Below are 23,987 nucleotides of genomic sequence, written 5' to 3' on the forward strand. Positions count from 1 at the left end.
CTCTCTTCTTCTCTTCAGTCTTGGGCCTCTATGGCTAGGCCCTCCTCCTGAGCAGAGCTCCTTTAGAGCTCCTGCTCCCAACTCTTCCTCTCACTGAAGACCCTGACTCGACTGAACTCCCAAGATGGCTTCCCTCTTTATACTATTCCTAACAAGTGCTCCCCTGATTTACTTCCTCCACCCACACCCACTACATGGTTCCCCCTACTTTGGTTGCCCCCACTCCAGCCAGGGACAGGGCTCAGCAGGGAAGCAACGCATCTTGCCCCTCCTGCTGGTCTGGAGTAGTGTAGTGTTGGATGCAGGTGTTAGGGTCCCGTGCAGTATTCGTTCCTTACCAGAGAGTGAGATACTACACCTCTGGTTGAGATGCAGTACCTCTGTGGTGACTGAATCCATAGGGGTGCCACACTTGCATCACTCCCTGTCTGCACCATATGGCAAAAAGTAACCTCCTCGTCTTCCTCCTCCACCTCCTCAGATGAGCTGCTCGGCTGCATGACTCTGGGTTCACACCAAGTAGGATCTTCAACCTCATAATCATCCAATGTGTTATCCCATTCCTCGCCCTCAGAGTGACAGCACAGTGTAGTGCGCATGAGGCTCAGGTATCTGAGTCTCATGAGGATTACCTCCCTCCCTGGTGGTTAATGTCTGGTGATAAGGGTCAGGAACCTGCTCGGACCCTACTTCGTCCTGCCCCAAATCCAACCTAAAAAAATGTTGTGCATCCATGCAGATGCTTTCCTCCTCTTGACTCTGACTGTTTGGAGTACACTTCTCATGCCCCTGGTATAGAATGGGTGAGCAGTTCTACAGACTCGATCAACTGTGGTTAGCTACAGTTAGTTGGGAAGTTGGACAGTTGTGACGCAGGGTGAAGCAAGGGTAATTGGGGTGCCACCTCTGTGGACTGTACTGTGTGTGATGTTGAGGTGGAGGAAGAAGAGGAGAGGCCACTTGAAGAATCGCTTGCCATCCACCGGAGCACCTGCTCTTTCTGGCCCTTATCAACAAGGCATATTGCTGTGTGGCTGCCAAAGAAAGGGAGTGGAGTAGCCCATCCAGTAGCAGAAGTTGTCAGTTGTCTTCGGATAGGACAAGATGGTGTTGGTTCATTAGCACTTTCACTAACATTACCACCTTCCCCACCTATACCTTGATCACCAAGCCTATTCCCCCTTCCACCGCAACTACTCTTTTTCCCACTCATGTTGCTCAGATACTATGGTAGGAGCATGCTATTAGCAAAATAAAATTAGATTTTTTCCTCTGCAACAGCTCAGCACACACCTGAATTTCAGCGACACTAAATGACAAGGTAAGATTTGCTGTATAATGTTAGGAATAGTGTTGAGCCACCCCCGTAGTGTTCGAGTTCGGTTCGGTTCGTCGAACACCCGTGTGTTCGCCAAACTGTTCGTCGAACTGTTCGTCGAACACCTTCGAACACCGTTAAAACCAATGGCAGGCAAACAAAAACACATAGAAACACATAGAAAACACCTTCAAAAGGTGTCCAAAAGCTGACAAACTGCTCAGAAGACATAACTAACACATGGAAAAGTGACAAGTACATATAGTCATGCGAAAATAAAAGAGGTGGAGGAGTAAAAGGAGGGGGAGACACAGATATAGGCATGTCATGCCCTTCTAAAATCCAAAAAGTGAGAAGCCGACACGGCCAGTCCGCTCCTGCCCGTGCCACCTCCGTGTCGCCGGGTTTGTGCCAGAGCCGCGGTAAACCCTGATGGCCAGCCCCCCTCTCCCAATACTGGTGCCTGTCCGCTGGTGGGTCGAGCGAGCCCCCCTGTGGTGGAGGCAGCTCTAAGCTTTTTAATTTAAATTGTCTCTCTAATTTGAATAAATACACTTTAAATCCATTTACAAGGATCTATTGGAGGGCAAGTCTCATGCCAGCAGCCGCGTAATTCCAGCTCCAGTAGCGTCCACTAAAGCTGCTGCAGTTAAAAAGCTTTTATAAGGATCGAGCTCGGCTGTCCACCGCAAGGCATCCTACTGCCAGTCCGAGCCCCTATGCCTTGGGGTGCCTCCTGATGCTCTTCACTGAGTATCCCGTGGTCCCGAAGCATTTCCTTTGAAAAAATTAAGCGTCCAAACTACAGGTGGTGTAGCTTGCTTAACAGCCGGGATAATCCGCTGACTAGCAGACACTGCTACTAGGCACAAAGTATTTCCTGGGCTAGATGCAGTTAAAATTTTGTAATTAGATACTCTCGTTGGATGCTGAGAAAGCATTCCATAGAGTCTCCTTGCACGCCATGTATGATTCTCTTAAAAAGCTTGGGGTAGGGCTCTAGGGGATCCTTTTATAGCCAAAATCACGGCCCTGTATCGCAATACGCCACCTAGGCTGAAGATAAATGGAACTGTAGCACCCTGAGGGCTCGGTTGCTACAGAGGTATTGCACCTCACCCAGAGGTGTGATATCTCACTCTCAGGTAAGGATGTAGTGTGGATCAGGACCCGACACCTGCATGCATTACACCACATTGCCGTGGGGCAGGGCGACCAATATGCCCCTGAGATGGGCACGACAGTCCCTGTCCCTGGCTGGAGTGGGGGGAGGGAACACTGAGGAAGGGGAACCCTGTAGTGCAGGAGCAGGGAGGAAGCAGTTCCTGGGTGCATTGAGAAGGGAGTATAAAAGGTGGGCACCATCTTAGTTCAGTGCAGAGAAGTCTGAGCAGAAGTGGCAGGGAGCAGGGGCTCTGCATGAGCTCTGCTCCGGAGGCGGGCCTAGTAACAGAGGCCCAGGCCCGGAAGAGGGAGAAGGAAGGAAGAGGAGCGGAGAAGGCTCCAGGAACGAGGAATGAAGGGATCCCAGGGGTGCGGACGGGCGAGTCGCCACCGCACGCCCGAATCCACCTGCGTGGAGGGGTCAGGCCAAAGGGGGAGACCGGTCCCCGAACTAGTGGAGGCAGGAAACGACCCTCAGCTAGAAACCGGAGGCTCTGACATTTTATGGGGCGCAGCCCCTCGCTACACCCGCTAGGAAGGCACCACATAGGGTCAGGGAAACTGGCGCCAAGTTTACCAAGAGGAGGCCCGAGGCAGCCGGACAGAAGTGTTGGTAAGAAAGGCCATACAAAGGACACACAAAGGGGGTCCTGTGAAGTGCTCCAAAGTTATCTGGGAGTTGTCTGAGCCCCTCACCTGGTGAGCACAGTACGACGTGGGCAGCCGTTACCTGCAGACGTGGTCTGGATAATAAGAACTGTGAGTAAAGGCCCTGAACTGCATCACTGACTCCGTGTCGTTACTGCTGCTGCCCTGCACCATCACCCCCATCCTCCGCATACACTGCCCTGAGGCTATACTCCTCCCGTGGGGAGTTATGCTACGCTCTGCTGCACCCACAACACCAGCCTCAGCGGTCTGCCCTGTAGCGGCGGTTCACTCTGACCACAATCCACGGGTGGCGTAGTCGTACATTTAAACATCAAAACCACATAAATAGTTCCGCCACTGGTTTGACCGCCCTGAGCCACGGAACCGAGTCGCCGCCACGAAGACTACAACCACTAGCATCCACCAAAAAGGGTCCGGCTCCGGGTGTTCCAAGGCCCAGGGGGTGCATCAGAACATTTTCATCACCTTTCACAATCACCAATGGGACAAGGCAGGGATGTCCTCTGTCCCCTCTCTTATACATCCTAGTGACGGAGCACCTGCTCTCATCAATTCGCCATAACCCCAATATTAGGTGGATTGAGGTGGGAGGCACCGAGTACAAGTGCTCTCTATTTGCTGATGATGTCCTAGTATATATCACTCAATCACATATATCCATCCATGCTGTTATGGCTGAAATAGATCACTTTGTTACATGGTCAAATTTTAAAATCAATGCAGCGAAGTCTGAGGCCCTCGATGTCTCCCTCCCCAAATCCATATAGGATTCCATCCAGTCCAACTTTCCCTTTGCCTGGCCCTCACAGGGTATCAAATACTTAGGAATTCCTATTCATAGAGACCTCTCCCATCTATGTTATCTTAATTTTGGGCCCTTTATTGAACAACTCCATACAGACCACGGTTGGCAAGTTAGAACTGTAAGATTCACTACGTGAACCGCTGGTGTTTTGTGGAAAAGCACATGTACACTGCGTTCCAAATTATTATGCAAAAAGTGTTTAGGAGTGATAAGGGAAGAATTTGTTTGTTTGTCAGTTAAACTCATTGATGGTGATGTGTGTCAGGGCTCTTTATATCACTGCAAGCAATTGCAGACACCTGTGCTAATTAGTTTGGCAGGTGTGTCCAATGAAAGGCAAGACTACTTAAGAAGGCTCTCTCACATTATTAAGCAGCCTACATTTTCTGCCAAAATGGGAAAGAAAAAGGATGTGTCGGCTGCTGAGAAGCAACAAATTGTGGAGTGTTTAGGTCAAGGCATGACTACAATCAACATTGTGCGATGATCAGGATGAAGTGTCTTGGCAATCAAGAAGTATGTAGCTGATTCACAGTACACACGTGTGCGTGCTGATAAGGGCAAATTGAGGACTCTTTCCTACAGGCAATTACGTCAGGTTGAAAGAGCAGCGGCAAAAAAGCCTTGTCATAGCAGCAGACAAGTTTTTGAAGCTGCTTGTGCCTCCAACGTCCCCCGAACAACAAGATGCAGAGTCCTTCAGAGGTTTGCAGCTGTGCATACGCCATCCTGTCGACCTCCTCTATCCACTTCACACAAGCAGAAACGGCTCCAGTGGGCCAAACATTACATGAAGACTGATTTCAAAACAGTTTTGTTCACGGATGAGTGCCGTGCAGCGCTCGATGGTCCAGATGGATGGAGTGGAGGATGGCTGGTTGATGGACACCCCACGCAAACACGGCTACAGCGCCAACAAGGAGGAGGTGGAGTAATGTTTTGGGCTGGAATCATGGGGAGAGAGATTGTCGGCCCCTTTAGGATCCCTGAAGTCGCTAAAGATGAACTCCATAATGTATTTGGATTTTCTCAAACAGCACTTCCTGCCATGGTTCAAGAAGAAGAACCGTGTATTTCACAGCAAGATCATTTTTCTGCATGATAATGCACCATCTCATGCTGCACATAAAACATCTGCATCTCTGGCTGATATGGGCATAAAAGGGGACAAACTTATGGTGTGACCCCCATGCTCCCCTGACCTCTACCCCATTCAGAACCTTTGGAGCATCATTAAAAGGAGTGTCTATGATGGCGGGAGGCAGTTCACATCTAAGCAACAGCTCTGGGAGGGTATTCTGTCCTCATGCAAAACAATTGAAGCAGAAACCATCCAAAACCTGACAAATTCAATGGACGAGAGAGTTCAGAAGCTCCTTTCGAACAAGGGGTCCTATGTGAAAATGTAACATCACCTAGAATAAAGTTTTGAGTTGAAAACTGTTTGATTTCAGTTTCTAACAACCTGCTAATGCTTATAATTTCAAAAATGACCATTTTTTTGGTCTTTATTAAAATGAAAAGGTTGATCGAAAAGTTTGGGGGATCTAAGAGTGTGGCAACCCAGTAGTCATGATTACTTCGAATTCTGACAATATGAGGGTCATGCTGCAGGTAGTGCAGCAAGAAGGCACTTATGTGTCTTGCGCATCTCGGAGCCCCAAAATTATTTTCCGGGCTAGATGCAGCTAAAAATTATTTTTAATTTTAAATCTGGTGAAGTTTTAGTATAGATGGCCTAATAGGATCAGTGCTGCACACTGCTACAAAGCCCAAATTATTTTCCAGCCAAGATACAGATAAACATGATTAGTAATTTGAAAGCTTAAAACGGTTGGTAGGGTGATTTTAACCAATCATCAAGCTTTTACTCTCCCCAGGATGACACAGGGGTAGAAAAGTCGTTTCGGATCCATGATTTGTTCATCTTTATGAACGTGAGTCTGTCTACATTATCAGTGGAGAGCCGTGTGCGCTTATCTGTCAGCACACCACCAGCAGCGCTGAACACACGTTCAGACAGAACGCTGGCTGCGGGGCATGACAAGATCTCCAAGGCGTAAGTGGCTAGCTCCGGCCATTTATCCAGATTGGAAGCCCAAAAAGAGCAAGGGTCCAGTGACACAGTCGTGGCTTCAATGTTTACTTGGAGATACTCCTGTACCATCGTCTCTAGGCGTTGACTATGTGTCAGACTTCTTGTCTCCTGTGGCTTTTCAAAGGATGGGCTAAAAAAGTGGTGAAATGATTCCGCAAAATTGATGTTACCAGCAGATACTGTGGTTCTGTTACGGTTTGAGTGCTGAACACTTGACGGTCCCACGGTTGGCAAGTTGGAACTGTGAGATTCACTACATGCACCACTGGTATTTTGTGGAAAAGCACATGTAAGATTCTGCAACAGTCTCTGCTGATACTCCTGCATGCGTGCATCCCTTTCTATGGCAGGAATAATTTCTGCAAATTTACTTTTGTACCGGTGATCTAACAGTGTGGCAACCCAGTAGTCAGGATTATTTCTAATTCTCACAATTCGAGGGTCATGTTGCAGGTAGTGCAGCAAGAAGGCACTCATGTGTGTTGCGCATCCAGGAGCACCAAGTCCCTGTTGTGTTGGTGGCGAGGTAACAATCATGCTTCCTTCCTCTGTCCTCTCCCCCCAACCTCGCACAACAGAAATGTGATCAAGGTCTCCCTCATCTGATGAGTCTTCCATCAGTTCGTCCTCCACTTCTTCCTGGGCTCCTGCACCTTCCTCACTAGTTTGGCTGCTACCATGCGCCCTGGTAAAACCATCTCCCCCACCCTCAAATGCCTGCCGCCTTGGTGCTGCCGACCGTCTGGACCTTGCAGATGTTAGCCCTTCCGCATACAACTCCTCCTCCTCTACTTCCTCCACCTCCTCTTGTGTCACCACCTGACTCCGAATTCTGTTTAACATGTGCTCCAGCATGTATATCACCGGAATAGTCATGCTGATAATGGCATCGTCAGCACTAAACATCTTCGTCGCCATTTCAAAACTGTGCAGAAGGGTGCATAGGTCCCTGATCTGAGACCACTCCTCCAGCGTGATTTGCCCCACCTCTGAATCTCGTTGGCCCAGGCTATACGTCAGAACGTATTGCACCAGGGCTTGTCGGTGCTGCCACAGTCGCTGCAACATGTGCAGAGTTGAATTCCACCGGGTAGGCACATCGCATTTTAGCCGGTGAAGTGGCAGGCCCAACGACTTCTGTAGAGATGTAAGTCGCTTAGCTGCGGGATGCGAACGGCGGAAGTGAGCACACAGCGACCGTGCCCTCTGCAGAAGGCCATCTAGTCTGGGTTAGTGGGCTAAAAATTGCTGGACAACCAGGTTCAACACGTGAGCCATACAAGGCACGTGTGTGACATTGCCCCGGCGAAGGGCCGCACCCAGGTTTGCAGCATTGTCGCACACGGCCTTCCCTGGTTTCAGGTCCAGTGGAGACAACCATTCATGAAATTGGTTCTCCAGAGCTGACCACAACTCCTCAGCTGTGTGACTCACATTTCCCAGACATTTCAATGTAAAATCCGCCTGATGACGCTGAGCCCTACTGCCAGCATAGTAAGGAGGTGTGCAGGATCCCTTCTGCGCAGATAGAAAGCTTGTGGCATGACCAGACAGGCTTTGGGTGCAGGTGGAAGACCGAGAGGAGGTTGAGGAGGCAGAAGCAGTGGAGGAACTTTGACATAAAGAGGATTGACGCACAACTCGTGGGGACGGCAAGACTTGGACAACAGCCCCTTGTCCTGCTGTCACCATAGTTACCCAGTGCCCAGTCAGCGACATGTAACGCCTCTGTCCATGCCTACTCGTCCAAGTGTCTGTGGTGAAATGCACCCTGTCACACACAGAGTTTCTCAAAGAAGCGGTGATGTTGTGTGCGACATGCTGGTGGAGCGCAGGCACACCTTTCTTTGAGAAGTAGTGCCGACTGGCCATCTGGTACTGGGGCATGCGACGGACATAAGGTCTCGAAAATCCTCTGTGTCCACCAGGCGGAAAGGCAGCATTTCTGTAGCCAAGAGCTTGCAGATGGTGAAATTCAACCTCTTAGCTTTCTCATGGCTAGGAGGAAATGGTCTTTTACTTGTCCACATCTGAGGGACCAAGGGCTGGCTATTGTGCTTAGACGGCGGGGTTGATAAGGGTGTCCCCGGCAAACTGCCGGTCTGTGAGGAAGATGCAGGCGGACATGTTAGGTTGCCTTGATCCAAAGGTGGTGCTATAGATGTCGGACAGCGCTCAACACCAGCTGGTGTTCCCACCTCCAAAGAAAATGATGACCTGCCAATCACGCTGGCTGTTGCTGGTAAAGAGGTGGCAGGTCTGCGCCCCAAAACAGGTGTGACTGCTGTCCCCCCAGTCACAGAGGATGAAGAGGCCGCGGATGCACAAGATATGGCAGACGGTGGTTGGCCCGGCCGGCTAGGCCGCATTGTAGCACACTGAGCTTCCCACTGCAACTTATGCTTCATGTCCATGTGCCGGTTCATGCATGAAGTACTCAAACTATGTATTTTTTGGCCTCTACTTAGATTTTGCTGACAAATGTTACACATAACACGAGTTGGGTCATCTTTATCGATCAGAAAAAATGCCCAGGCTATGCAAGGCTTAGCACCCATGCGACCTGAAGAGCCACCACGACTTGTGGTGAGAGGCAGAGTTGTGTTTGAGGATGCAGTTGTTGACGTGCTTCCAGTACTACGTCTCTGTCCAGGAAGGCGCAACCTGACCTCGTCGTCACTAGCATCTTCCTCCACCTCCTCTGCTGACCTCATCTCTTGGCTGACTGTGGGTTGACAGTAAGTGGGATCTCCAACCTCATCATCATCACCCTGTGCGTTATCACACCCGTCGTCCTCAGAGCCAACCTGTTCCTGCCCTGACAAAAAACTAAAGTTGTCGCTCCAATCAGGTATTTGAGTCTTATCATCGTCTTCCTCATTGTCTCCACCAACAGGAGTTACAGTTTGGGAATGAGGGTCTACATTATGGTCAGAACTTTCTGGTCCTGGATCCGACTCATAAAGTTTCTGGGCATCAGTGCAGATCATTTCCTCGTCTCGATTCACAGAAGCGCTGGAGTCGACCTCTGATTCCCAGGCTATAGTATGAGTAAACAGCTCTGCAGACTCAACCATCTGTTCTACCTCATACTCAGACGGGCAGCTGGAGATTTGGGAGCTGTGAGGAAGCAAGTGCGATTGGGGTGACACCTTTGAGGACTGGAGTATTTGTGATGTTGAAGTTGATGTGGAGGAGAGCCCACTTAAAGGAGCACTTGATATCCGTTGAAGCACCTGCTGTTTTTGTGCCTCATCTGGAATTTGTAGCGATTGGCGTGGCCCTAAGAAAGGGATCTTATCACATTGTCCGCTAAAAGAAGTAGACATTTTAGTTTGGCTGGAAGATGGTCTTTCTTCTGCAGATGTTACTGTTGCTTTAACACCTACCCCACGGACACAACCTATTTTCCCCTTCCCAACACGCCTATTCCCCTTTCCACCAGCAGCAGGCCTTTTTCCACTCATTTTGGTGGTTAACTAATTCACAACTCTGGAGTTGTTTGCACAAAAAAACAATGGATGGTAACCGAGCAGAGCTGAGTGGCCAAACTGTGGTATTAGGCCAAAACTATTGGCTGGGTTAGATGCAGAAAAAAATTATATTCAATTTGCAACCTGATGGAGGTCAGTATAGATGGACTAATACAACAAGTCCCACACACAGCTAGAAGCCCAATATTTTTTCAGAGTTAGATGCAGAAAAAAATATATTCAGTTTGCAACCTGATGGAGGTCAGTATAGATGGACTAATAGAGAAAGTCCGACACACTGCTAGAAGGCCAAATATTTTTTCAGAGCTAGATGCAGAAAAAAATTATATTCAGTTTGCAGCCTGATGGAGGTCTGTATAGATGGATTAATAGAACAAGACCCACACACAGCTAGAAGCCCAATATTTTTTCAGAGGTAGATGCAGAAAAAAATATATTCAGTTTGCAACCTGATGGAGGTCAGTATAGATGGACTAATACAACAAGTCCCACACACAGCTAGAAGCCCAATATTTTTTCAGAGGTAGATGCAGAAAAAAATATATTCAGTTTGCAATCTAATGGAGGTCAGTATAGATGGACTAATACAACAAGTCCCACACACAGCTAGAAGCCCAATATTTTTTCAGAGGTAGATGCAGAAAAAATATATTCAGTTTGCAACCTGATGGAGGTCAGTATAGATGGACTAATACAACAAGTCCCACACACAGCTAGAAGCCCAATATTTTTTCAGAGGTAGATGCAGAAAAAAATATATTCAGTTTGCAACCTGATGGAGGTCAGTATAGATGGACTAATACAACAAGTCCCACACACAGCTAGAAGCCCAATATTTTTTCAGAGGTAGATGCAGAAAAAAATATATTCAGTTTGCAACCTGATGGAGGTCAGTATAGATGGACTAATACAACAAGTCCCACACACAGCTAGAAGCCCAAATATTTTTTCAGAGGTACTGTAGATGCAGATAAAAATTATTTTTAATTTGCAACCTGATGGAGGTCAGTATAGATGGACTAATAGAGAAAGTCCGACACACTGCTAGAAGGCCAAATATTTTTTCAGAGCTAGATGCAGAAAAAAATTATATTCAGTTTGCAACCTGATGGAGGTCTGTATAGATGGATTAATAGAACAAGACCCACACACAGCTAGAAGCCCAATATTTTTTCAGAGGTAGATGCAGAAAAAAATATATTCAGTTTGCAACCTGATGGAGGTCAGTATAGATGGACTAATACAACAAGTCCCACACACAGCTAGAAGCCCAATATTTTTTCAGAGGTAGATGCAGAAAAAAATATATTCAGTTTGCAACCTGATGGAGGTCAGTATAGATGGACTAATACAACAAGTCCCACACACAGCTAGAAGCCCAATATTTTTTTAGAGGTAGATGCAGAAAAAAATATATTCAGTTTGCAACCTGATGGAGGTCAGTATAGATGGACTAATACAACAAGTCCCACACACAGCTAGAAGCCCAATATTTTTTCAGAGGTAGATGCAGAAAAAAATATATTCAGTTTGCAACCTGATGGAGGTCAGTATAGATGGACTAATACAACAAGTCCCACACACAGCTAGAAGCCCAATATTTTTTCAGAGGTAGATGCAGAAAAAAATATATTCAGTTTGCAACCTGATGGAGGTCAGTATAGATGGACTAATACAACAAGTCCCACACACAGCTAGAAGCCCAATATTTTTTCAGAGGTAGATGCAGAAAAAAATATATTCAGTTTGCAACCTGATGGAGGTCAGTATAGATGGACTAATACAACAAGTCCCACACACAGCTAGAAGCCCAAATATTTTTTCAGAGGTACTGTAGATGCAGATAAAAATTATTTTTAATTTGCAACCTGATGGAGGTCAGTATAGATGGACTAATAGAGAAAGTCCGACACACTGCTAGAAGGCCAAATATTTTTTCAGAGCTAGATGCAGAAAAAAATTATATTCAGTTTGCAACCTGATGGAGGTCTGTATAGATGGATTAATAGAACAAGACCCACACACAGCTAGAAGCCCAATATTTTTTCAGAGGTAGATGCAGAAAAAAATATATTCAGTTTGCAACCTGATGGAGGTCAGTATAGATGGACTAATACAGCAAGTCCCACACACAGCTAGAAGCCCAATATTTTTTCAGACGTAGATGCAGAAAAAAATATATTCAGTTTGCAACCTGATGGAGGTCAGTATAGATGGACTAATACAACAAGTCCCACACACAGCTAGAAGCCCAATATTTTTTCAGAGGTAGATGCAGAAAAAAATATATTCAGTTTGCAACCTGATGGAGGTCAGTATAGATGGACTAATACAACAAGTCCCACACACAGCTAGAAGCCCAATGTTTTTTCAGAGGTAGATGCAGAAAAAAATATATTCAGTTTGCAACCTGATGGAGGTCAGTATAGATGGACTAATACAACAAGTCCCACACACAGCTAGAAGCCCAATATTTTTTCAGAGGTAGATGCAGAAAAAAATATATTCAGTTTGCAATCTAATGGAGGTCAGTATAGATGGACTAATACAACAAGTCCCACACACAGCTAGAAGCCCAATATTTTTTCAGAGGTAGATGCAGAAAAAATATATTCAGTTTGCAACCTGATGGAGGTCAGTATAGATGGACTAATACAACAAGTCCCACACACAGCTAGAAGCCCAATATTTTTTCAGAGGTAGATGCAGAAAAAAATATATTCAGTTTGCAACCTGATGGAGGTCAGTATAGATGGACTAATACAACAAGTCCCACACACAGCTAGAAGCCCAATATTTTTTCAGAGGTAGATGCAGAAAAAAATATATTCAGTTTGCAACCTGATGGAGGTCAGTATAGATGGACTAATACAACAAGTCCCACACACAGCTAGAAGCCCAAATATTTTTTCAGAGGTACTGTAGATGCAGATAAAAATTATTTTTAATTTGCAACCTGATGGAGGTCAGTATAGATGGACTAATAGAGAAAGTCCGACACACTGCTAGAAGGCCAAATATTTTTTCAGAGCTAGATGCAGAAAAAAATTATATTCAGTTTGCAACCTGATGGAGGTCAGTATAGATGGACTAATAGAATGATGCTATGCCCAAAAGATTTTACTTCACTAGGTGCAGTAAAAAAATTGGTATTCTATACACAGGTGGTATATCTTGCAACACAGATAGGCTACTCCACTGACTAACACACTCTGCAATAGGCCAAAAAGGATTAGCTTTGCTAGATTCAGCCAAATGCTGTGAAAAAAACTTGCACAGCACTGGCACAGACCTGCCTGGCAAAAACTGATAGGAACTGATGTAACCTAGTCCTGAAAAGGACTCCAATTACAATTAGTCTTTACTCCCACAATCTATCTATTTAAGAGCACAGACCTCCCTGATAAAAGTCGTAGGAAATGCTGTAACCTAGTCCTTAAAAGGACTGCAATCACAACTATTCCCTACTCCCAAGCTATCTGTATATTTGTGCGAAAATTGGCTTGAAATTAACAAGGTATAGCGCACACAGCAACAGCGGTGCCGTCTAACACGCAGCTGCAGCAGTGAGAAAATGGTGGCGACGGGGAAAATGGCTTGGTCTTATAGGGCAAGGACATGTGACATACACTGCCAATGACACATGCCCTTGCTTGTGTGAAAAAAAGCACTTCGCTCCGTGTGTGCGCTGCTGATAGGCTGACAGATTGCACCTCCCCACTGCAAATGCGGGAAAGAGAAAAAAAAATGGAGATCTTCATTGTTCCTGCAGAGATCCATCCCCTGCCCCTCCCCCCACCCCGCTGTACACTCAAACTGCGTATTAACATTAATTTTCATCATTACTGAGAAAAAATCCAGTTATGATTTTTGTGCACGAACAGTTATCGAACATAACCTCGAACAGCCGTATTTTTCTCAAATTGTTCGTGTTCGCCGAACGGCTCGAACACCGCCCAAAACAGCTCGAATTTGAGATTGGCGAACAGTTCGAGTAGAACAACGCTCATCTCTAGTTAGGAACCGAACAAAGTATTTTTTTACTGTGGATGAGACCTGTAGAACATAGGAGATATACTATGAACAATTTCAAACTGAGATGTCCTCTGCTGTATTATGTTAGGAACAGAAGAAAGTATTTTTTTTTTACTGTGGATGACGCCTGTATAACATACAAGATATTCTCCAAACTATTTCAAACTGAGATATCCAAAGCTGTATGATGTTTGGAATCAAAGAAAGTATTTTTTTGACTGTGGATGAGGCCTGTATAACATAGCATATATGCTCCAAGATAATTCAAACTCAGATTTAGCCTGCTGTATCACGTTAGGAACAGCAAAAAATATATTTTTTTACTCTGCATAAGCTCTGCATACAACTGAATTTCACCGCCACTAAAGGACTAGGTGGTTTATAGCAGAGTGCAAAATGTTTGTGAGAGAAAAAAAATACTTTTTGTAGTCTGACTAGCAACAGAAAAAATATATTTTTTTTACTCTGAAAACAACTTAAGTTCAATGCCACTAAAATAATAGGTGGCTTAAATCAGAGTGTATCACGTTAGTGACACAAAAAAATCTTTTGTGGACTCTGCCTAGCAACATAGCAACAGAAAAAATATTTTTTTTTACTGTGCATACAGCTGAATATCACCCGCAAAAAAATGACAAAGTGCACTACTGTAGCTTGTACTATCACATTAGCAAATGGAAAAAAAATGTTTTTTGTGCTAAGCACTGCAGAGTCTGCATACCGTTGAATTTCAACCCCACAAAATCAAAAGGTGGGCTATAAGTGCTTGCTTGCTTTATCACATTAGCAAGTGAAAAAATATATTGAAGGAATACTCGTGCATAAAGCACAATACAAACGGTGCACAACTCAGTTCTATGCCATGGTCCCTGCTGTTTCTGTCTGAAACTCAGTAATTGCACAAGAAAAAAAAAAAGTGCTGCAAGGTCGATTTCACAGGTACACATCAGAGGACTTATTTACACTATCTGATTTCCAAACAAGCGCCCATCTATCTAGCTAGTATCTCTCATTAAAAAGGAGCACACTGAGCAGCAGCGTCTATCACGAGTGACATGCATAAAATGGTGCTGATGGAAAATGGCCGCTCTTTATATAGAGAGGACATGTCATTTCAGCAGCCAATGGCAGAAGCTCGTGTGTCTGGACAGTGTGGATGCTTTCTGCGCTCTGATTGGCTAGCCGCGCTTTCCTCACTTACAGTTAAAGGAACAAAAAAAAAAGATTACAAGCATGCCACTGATCTGACCTCTTCTGAGATTTCACCACCCCCTCCTCTTATCTAACTCATCCCCCCGCTCATCATACACGAGCAATATGCTAGCCAAACTGTTAAAAATGCTGTAGTTGCCCGGCAATCACGTTCCCGCACTTATTCGCCAAACGTTACCGATTTTCCCGAATTTAAGTAAAAATGTTCCAAATTCGTGCCGAATTTAACTTTTGAGATTGGATTTCGAACATATTTTCCCATCACTATTCATAACCTTTTCCTCTGTACATCTGTGAATTAATCTCCCGATATATTCCCTTACATAATCTCCGGTTTAACATGCTGGAGAAACTTTCACCTACTGCCACTCAGTGTCTTCAGCTTCTTTGTGAGAAACTAATGTTTGGGCAGGCACTCAGTCTACCAAATAAAATTCCTGAGAAGGAAATTGTAGATGGCTTCGCTTCTGGTACTGGGTAGAGATGAGAGAATGGTTTGATGTTCGGGTTTGGTGAAAAAACCCAAATATCTAAAAAATGTTTGTGTTCGGGCTCCTGATCATGAACCTGAACACGAACATGGCCTCATACATCCCTGGTTTCCCACACTCTCATCTGCGTGACATCGCAGGAATCAGGGGCTGCGATCGGTGGTAATATCATTACCGCAGGTCACAGCACTGCAGGGATCACGCAGTCAGCTGTCAGCATGATCCCCACTGCTGTGACAGTGACCCAATGGAATCAGGGGCTATGACAGGCGATAAGATCTTTACCGCCGGTAACAGCACTGTGGAGATCATGCTGTTAGCTGTCAACATGATCCCCGCAGCTGTGACAGTCACCCATGGTAGAAAGCGTACTGCTGGTGACAGGCACTGGTTGATGGGGTTACTACCCCATCATCTGGCGCCTGCTGTCACTGAACACAAGCGCCGCTGATGGGAGAAGTAAAATTAAAAAATATATATATATTTAAATAAAAGCAATAAACACCTCATACTCACCTAACACTTACCTGCACCTAGACCCCAATGTTCTCGTCCCCTGTAAAAAATAAAAAATTGAAAAACAACATATACTCACCTTACAGCTAATCCCCAAAGCCCATGGTCACCTGCAATAAAGGTAAAATAGTAAGCCAACCTCATCCTCACCTGTCCACCGTAGTCCATATAGCGAGGGTACCACAACGATCTCACTGATAGCACGGCCACATCCGGAGATGTGACCATCCTGTCAGACAACCGTGACAGGTGACAGCATGATCCCAGCAGCGCTTATACCGGCGATAGCAATATTACCGGGTGTCACAGCCCCTTATTCCCGCGGTTCACTGTCACAGCTGCGGAGATCATGCTGACAGCTGACAGCATGATCGCAGCAGCGCAGATACCGGCGATAGCGATCTTACCGCCGGTCATACACACAAATAATGCCATGGATATAGACATACATGTATTAGAATATACATATTCAAAATAGACAAGAATTGATGGTATGAATTCTAAGTATAATTCGTATTCATGGCGGTACAACATGTCCAATGTGTATAACTGCTGGGGTGGTTCCATGATGACATAACGTGATGGCTATAGATTGCATGTATGTCTGAAATTAAAAAACCATGGTGTGCCAGAATTTACTGTAAATATTCCAGGCTGGTAGCAGACGAGCTTATTCTCACAGAAAAGTACCAATAGCAAGCTAAGGAGATGGTGGCCTCTATCATCATAAAGGACTTCGTTCGTTGTCTAGGAGACCGAACGTCGCTGCTGTCTACATTGTGAACATTATGTTGAAGCTTGCAAGGTGTCACAAGTTTACCATGACAGAGAGGAGCCTGAAGACCGCAGAGTCTGATTCCTCCCACTCCTGCAGTCATTAGAAGCCTTTCACCTTCATATTAATCACTGCAGAGGTTAATCTGCTCAGTTGTGAGCTCCTGGAAGCTTATTGTAAATTATGCTCTCAGAAAATTTGTCCTGTGCATCTCCAATACTGTGTAACTCTGTAACCCAACACAACAAACTGTCGCCTACCGTGGAAACCTTGAAAAGAAAGCTGAAGAAGACCCACATTTTCTGACAAGCGTACAATCTGCGGTAACACTCGCTCCAGCATACCGCATCACGACTAACTGTACCCTGACCTACTGTATCCTCACCCATCCCTTGTTGATTGCTTGTGTGCCCTTGTGGGCAGGGTCCTCTCTCCTCTTGTACCAGTCGATGACCCCATTTCACATGTAAAGCGCCACGGAATAAATGTCGCTGTAATACACTGCTCAAAAAAATAAAGGGAACACTCAAATAACACATCCTAGATCTGAATGAATGAAATATTCTCATTGAATACTTTGTTCTGTACAAAGTTGAATGTGCTGACAACAAAATCACACAAAAATCATCAATGGAAATCAAATTTATTAACCAATGGAGACCTGGATTTGGAGTCACCCCCAAAATTAAAGTGGAAAAACACACTACAGGCTGATCCAACTTTGATGTAATGTCCTTAAAACAAGTCAAAATGAGGCTCAGTTTTGTGTGTGGCCTCCACGTGCCTGTATGACCTCTCTACAATGCCTGGGCATGCTCCTGATGAGGTTACGGATATTCTGATGAGGGATCTCCTCCCAGACCTGGACTAAAGCATCCGCCAACTCCTGGACAGTCTGTGGTGCAACGTGACGTTGGTGGTTGGAGCGAGACATGATGTCCCAGATGTGCTCAATTGGATTCAGGTCTGGGGAACGGGCGGGCCAGTCCATAGCTTCAATGCCTTCATCTTGCAGAAACTGCTGACACACTCCAGCCACATGAGGTCTGGCATTGTCCTGCATTAGGAGGAACCCAGGGCTAACCGCACCAGCATATGGTCTCACAAGGGGTCTGAGGATCTCATCTCGTTACCTAATGACAGTCAGGCTACCTCTGGCGAGCACAAGGAGGGCTGTGCGGCCCTCCAAAGAAATGCCACCCGACACCATTACTGACCCACTGCCAAACCGGTCATGCTGAAGGATGTTGCAGGCTGCAGATCGCTCTCCACAGTGTCTCCAGACTCTGTCACGTCTGTCACATGTGCTCAGTGTGAACCTGCTTTCATCTGGGAAGAGCACAGGGCGCCAGTGGCAACTTTGCCAATCCTGGTGTTCTGTGGCAAATGCCAAGCATCCTGCATGGTGTTGGGCTGTGAGCACAACCCCCATCTGTGGACATCAGGCCCTCATACCACCCTCCTGGAGTCAGTTTCTAACTGTTTGTGCAGACACATGCACATCTGTGGCCTGCTGGAGGTCATTTTGCAGGGCTCTGGCAGTGCTCCTCCTGTTCCTCCTTGCACAAAGGCAGAGGTAGCGGTCCTGCTGCTGGGTTGTTGCCCTCCTATGGCCCCCTCCATGTCTCCTGGTGTACTCGTCTGTCTCCTGGTAGCACCTCCAGCCTCTGGACACTAAGCTGACAGACACAGCAAACCTTCTTGCCACAGCTCGCATTGATGTGCCATCCTGGAGGAGATCCCACAGGAGATCATCCGCAGCCTCATCAGGAGCATTCCCAGGCATTGTAGCGAGGTCATACAGGCACGTAGAGGTTACACACAATACTGAGCCTCATTTTGACTTGTTTTAAGGACATTACATCAAAGTTGGATCAGGCTGTAGTGTGTTTTTCCACTTTAGTTTTGGGGGTGTCTCCAAATCCAGGCCTCCATTGCTTAATAAATTTGATTTCCATTGATGATTTTTGTGTGGTTTTGTTGTCAGCACATTCAACTTTGTACAGAACAAAGTATTCAATGAGAATATTTCATTCATTCAGATCTAGGATGTGTTATTTGAGTGTTCCCTTTATTTTTTTGAGCTGTGTAATAATAATAATTATAGTACTTGAACTCTGGGTCAATAATGGCACTTTTCAGTTGTCTTTCCCTAATTTGATGTGTTTTGTCAGCTTTTGGGCAAATTTGAAGGTGCTGTTTATGCATTTTTTTTGCCCCCTATTGAATCCTATGGCATTCGGCTATGTTTGGCGAATATTCGACGAATAAATCGGCCAATATTGCAGATTCGATGATCATAATCCGAACCAAATATTGAAACATTCGCTCATCTCTAGTGGCCAACAGACTGGAGATGGTGGAGTTCAACCTCTTAGCTTTCTCATGTGTAGGATGAAAATCTTTTCCGTGACCACAACTGCAGGACCGAGAGCTGGCTGCAGTGCTGAGAGAGAACGGAGTACGGTGAAATGGACAAACTGCTGGACAGTGAGTGAGGTGCAGATGTTACGGTGGATTTAGAAACGTGGTGTGTTTGGTGAAACAAGCACAGCAGGCACGTCTGGTTCTGTTACAGCTGATAGTCTCTCACTCTGCCTGACTGGAGCGGGTAGAGAACAGGAAGTTCTGCGGTGGGAGACCTGCGTGACAATATTTGGCATGGTAACAGAGGAGGAGAAAGAAGCAGCGGAGGCGGCTGATGGGGCAGATGATGGTTGTTGAGGTTTGCTTGTCCATATTTCAGTGCAGTGAGATTCCCAGCATAACACATGTTGTGTGCGCATGTGAAGGTTCATGCATGTAGAAGTCAAATTATTGCACTTTTTCACTCTACTGAGTTTTTTATCGCAAAGTTTGCAGATAACTTGCTCTGCAGTGACAAAAAAGGCCCAGGCTAGGCAACCCTTGCCTCCCCTGCGAGCTGCAGACCCACGACCGCTGTTGACCACAGCCACAGTTGTGGCTAAGGATGCAGTGCTCCTCATGTTTGCATCACTCCCTGTCTGCGCTGTAGGATGAAACATAGCCTCCTCGTCTTCCTCCTCTACCTCCTCAGATGAGCTACTCGGCTGTGTGACTCTGGGTTCACACCAAGTAAGATCTTCAACCTCGTCATTATCCAATGTGATATCTCATTCCTCGCCCTCAGAGTCACCCTACTCCGCTTGTTGCCCTGACAGCACAGTACAGTCCGCATGAGCCTCAGGTATCTGAGTCTCATGAGGATCACCTCCCTCCCCGGTGGTTAACGTCTAGTGACGAGGGTCAGGAACCTGCTCAGACCCTACTTCGTCCTGCCCTTAATCCACCCTAAAAAAATTTGGTCATCGGTGCAGAAGCTTTCCTCCTCTTGACTCTGTGACTATTTGGAATACACTTCTGATGCCCATGGTATAGAATGGGTGAACAGTAGTGATGAGCGAACGTGCTCGGCACTACTCGGTACTCGTCCGAGCATCACGGGGCTCGACAAGCTCGGCGAGTATTTCCGGGTTGCTCGGGCGGGAGCTGGGGTCACCGCCCTGCATGTTTGATGCTCTTTAGAGAGCCAATGAACATGCAGGGATTGCTTTCCACGCACTGTAATGCCATAGCCATGTTGGTTGTGGGCATTACAGTGATTGGCTGGTTGCACAGCGTCATCAGGTCTATTTAAGAGCCGGTGACGCTAGGCTCATCACAGTCTACCCCGGTAACATGCAGAGCAGGGAGAGATGCTGCTGAGTCAGGGAGAAATTTGCTTGTTTATAGTTAATAAAAGTATTCCACAGCATATCTATGAATCCATCTGAACTAACAGTCCTTCTCAGGACAAATCCAGCTGAATATATTCAGTGGTGATAGCTGGGTATGTGACAGACTGCAGTGCATACAGCACAAGAGGGTCCATAGCTTGTTCTGTCTGCTGCTCCTTTGACAGATATTTGTAGACATAGCCCCAGAAAACAGGGGCCAGGGCAATTTTTTTTATCTTAATCCTGGTTATCTGCTTATAAAGCAATCCAGAGTACACCATTTTTATGCTCCATTTGCTTGTTAGCACGGCAGAATACAGCCAGATCTTTTCCATATTACAGCGATAAAAATCCAGAAATTTGAACTGAATGTGGAAAATATTGGCTTCCATTTCCATTTTGATGCAGTGTGTTGGTGAAGCTATTCACACGAGGTAACTGTGAAGAATAGTATTAGTTATCTACAGGCCCGCTTTTTAAAACTGTGGTTCTCTGTCAGATGTATCACATATAACTACATTCCAAATTCAGCCTTTTCTGGCTTCCATTTACATTTTGTTGCAGTGTGTCAGCGAAGCTATTCACATGAGGTCCCTGTAAAGAATACTATTAGTAAACTACAGGCCCGCTTTTTAAAACCGTGGTTCTCTGTCTGACATATAACATATAACTGCGTTCCAAAATCAGCCATTTCTGGCTTCCATTTACATTTTGTTGCAGTGTGTTGGTGAAGCTATTCACACGAGGTCGCTGTGAAGAATAGTATTAGTAAACTACAGGCCTGCTATTTAAAAATGTGTTTCTCTGTCAGACATATCACATATAACTGCACTCCAAAATCAGCCATTTCTTGTGAACGTGGAAAATAGTGTTCTCATTTTAAAATGGGCAAGGTGCGTGGCAAGGGACAGGGAAGTGGACGTGATTGTGATGGTGCATGCAGAGGCCGGGGCCATGGGCAAGCTGAAATTGTGCCACAACAAACACCAACATCTTGTCGCTCGATCTTCCTGTCCCAATTTTTGGCTTCCAATCACTTTGCCACCACCACCATCACCCTATCTTAGACACGGGCAAGTCTCAGTAGCCGTGAGTCTGGACCGATTATTCCTCACCCTGATCCTCCTTCCTTCACCATGTCGACTGCCTGGAGACAACTGATCCAACACTTGGACTTGCCTTCCATTTCGTTGCAGTGTGCTGGTCAAGCTATTCACACTAGGTCTCTGTGTAGAATAACATTAGTAAATTACAGGCCTGCTATTTAAAACCGTGGTTCTCTGTCAGACATATCACCCATAAAAGTGTTCCAAAATAAGCCATTTCTTCCATTTTCATTTCATTTCAGTGTGTAGGTCAAGCTATTCACACTAGGTGTCTGTGTAGAATAATATTTGTAAATTACAGGCCTGCTTTTTAAAACTGTGGTTCTCAGTCAGACGTATCACATATAACTGCATTCCAAAATCAGCCATTTCTTGTGAATGTGGAAAATATTGTCCTCTACTTAAAATGGACAAAGTGCGTGGCAAGGGACGGGGAAGTGGACGTGATTGTGAAGGTGCATGCAGAGGCCGAGGCTGAGAACGACTTCTCACTCAACCTTCCTGTCTCAATTACTAGGGGACCGCAGAACACAACTATTGAACACAGAGCAGTGTCAAAAGGTTATTGGTTGGATAGCAGATAATGCTTCCAGTCACTTTGTCACCACCACTACCACCCAGTCTTCCACATGATCAAGTCTCAGTAGCCGTGAGTCTGGACTGCATATTCCTCTTCCTGATCCTCCTTCCTCTCACAATGCCGAGTGACCGGAGACAACTGAACCCACACTTGAACACTCTGAAGACTTGTTCACTTTTCCATTTATAGATTTGGGCCTCTCGCCCGGCCAGCTTCAAGCGAGTCAATAGGAGAACGCATGTAGCAATGCCCAAATATTGGAGCAGCCACGGTCACATGAAGGCGATGTTGGGAAAGTGCAATTACTCTCGCAAGAGGTGGATGATGATGATAATGAGACACAATTGCCAGAAAGTCAGGAGGATGACCAGGATGCGGAAGTGGAAGACGAAGTGGTGGATGATATAGTAACTGACCCAACCTGGCAGGGTGACATACAGAGCGAGGACAGCAGCACACAGGGGGAGGGAGGAGTAGCACCACAACAGGCAGAAAGAAGCAGACACAAGACGGGAAAGCGTTTCTCATAACGCCAACACGATGGAAGTTGTCAGTACAACTGTTAGGTTAGGTTAGTAATTGGGACAGGAAGGTCGGGCGACAAGATGTGGGTGTTTGTTGTGGCACATTTTAAGATTGCCCACGGCCACGTCCTCAGCCTCGGCCTCTGCATGCACCATCACTATCACGTCAACTTCCCCATCCCTTGCCACACACATTGCCCATATTTGGTGGAGGACAGTAATTTCCACATTCATGAGAAATGGCTGATTTTAGAATGCAGTTATATGTCATACGTCTGACAGAGAACCACAATTTTAAATAGCAGACCTGTAATTTGCAAATACTATCCTTCACAGACACCTAGTGTGAATAGCTTGACCCGCACACTGCAACGGAATGAAAATGGACGAAATACTTTTGGAACACTCTTATAGGTGTTAGGTCTGACATAGAACCACAGTTTTAAATAGCAGGCCTGTTATTTGCTAATATTATTCTTCACAGACACCTAGTGTGAATAGCTTGACCCACACACTGCAACAAAATGGAAAAGGAGGCCAATATTTTCCACGTTCAGTTTAAATTTCTGAATTTTTATCGCTGAAATATGGAACAGATCTGGCTTTATTTTGCAGTGAGAACAAGCAAATGGAGCAGAAAATGGTGTACTCTGGACTGCTTTTAAGCAAATAACCAGGATTAAGATAAAAAAAAAAAAATTCCTGTCACCTCATATCTGGGGCTATGTCTACAAATATCTGTAAGAACAGCAGCAGCAGGAACATTCAATGGACCCTCTTGCACTATATGCACTGCAGTCTGCCACATAAACTGCCTGCCTGCTATCACCACTGAATATATGCAGCTGGATTAGTACTCAGAAGGACTGTTAGTTCAGTTGGATATATACACTGCTCAAAAAAATAAAGGTAACACTCAAATAACACATCCTAGATCTGTTTGAATGAAATATTCTCATTGAATACTTTGTTCTGTACAAAGTTGAATGTGCTGACAACAAAATCACACAAAAATCGTCAATGGAAATCAAATTTATTAAGCAATGGTGACCTGGATTTGGTGTCACCCCCAAAATAAAAGTGTAAAAACACACTACAGGCTGATCCAACTTTGATGTAATGTCCTTAAAACAAGACAAAATGAGGCTCATTATTGTGTGTGGCCTCTATGTGCCTGTACGACCTCCCTACAATGCCTGGACATGCTCCTGATGAGGTTGCGGATGGTCTCCTGTGGGATCTCCTCCCAGACCTGGACTAAAGCATCCGCCAACTCCTGGACATTCTGTGGTGCAACTTGACGTTGGTGGTTGGAGCGAGACATGATGTCCCTGATGTGCTCAATCGGATTCAGGTCTGGGGAATGGGCGGGCCAGTCCATATCTTCAATGCCTTCATCTTGCAGGAACTGCTGACACACTCCAGCCATATGAGGTCTGGCATTGTCCTGCCTTAGGAGG

This window comes from Phyllobates terribilis, unplaced genomic scaffold, assembly GCF_046119375.1.
Source record: "Phyllobates terribilis strain yellow unplaced genomic scaffold, ASM4611937v1 Scaffold_1__5_contigs__length_1240528914, whole genome shotgun sequence".
NCBI classification, from domain to species: Eukaryota; Metazoa; Chordata; class Amphibia; order Anura; family Dendrobatidae; genus Phyllobates; species Phyllobates terribilis.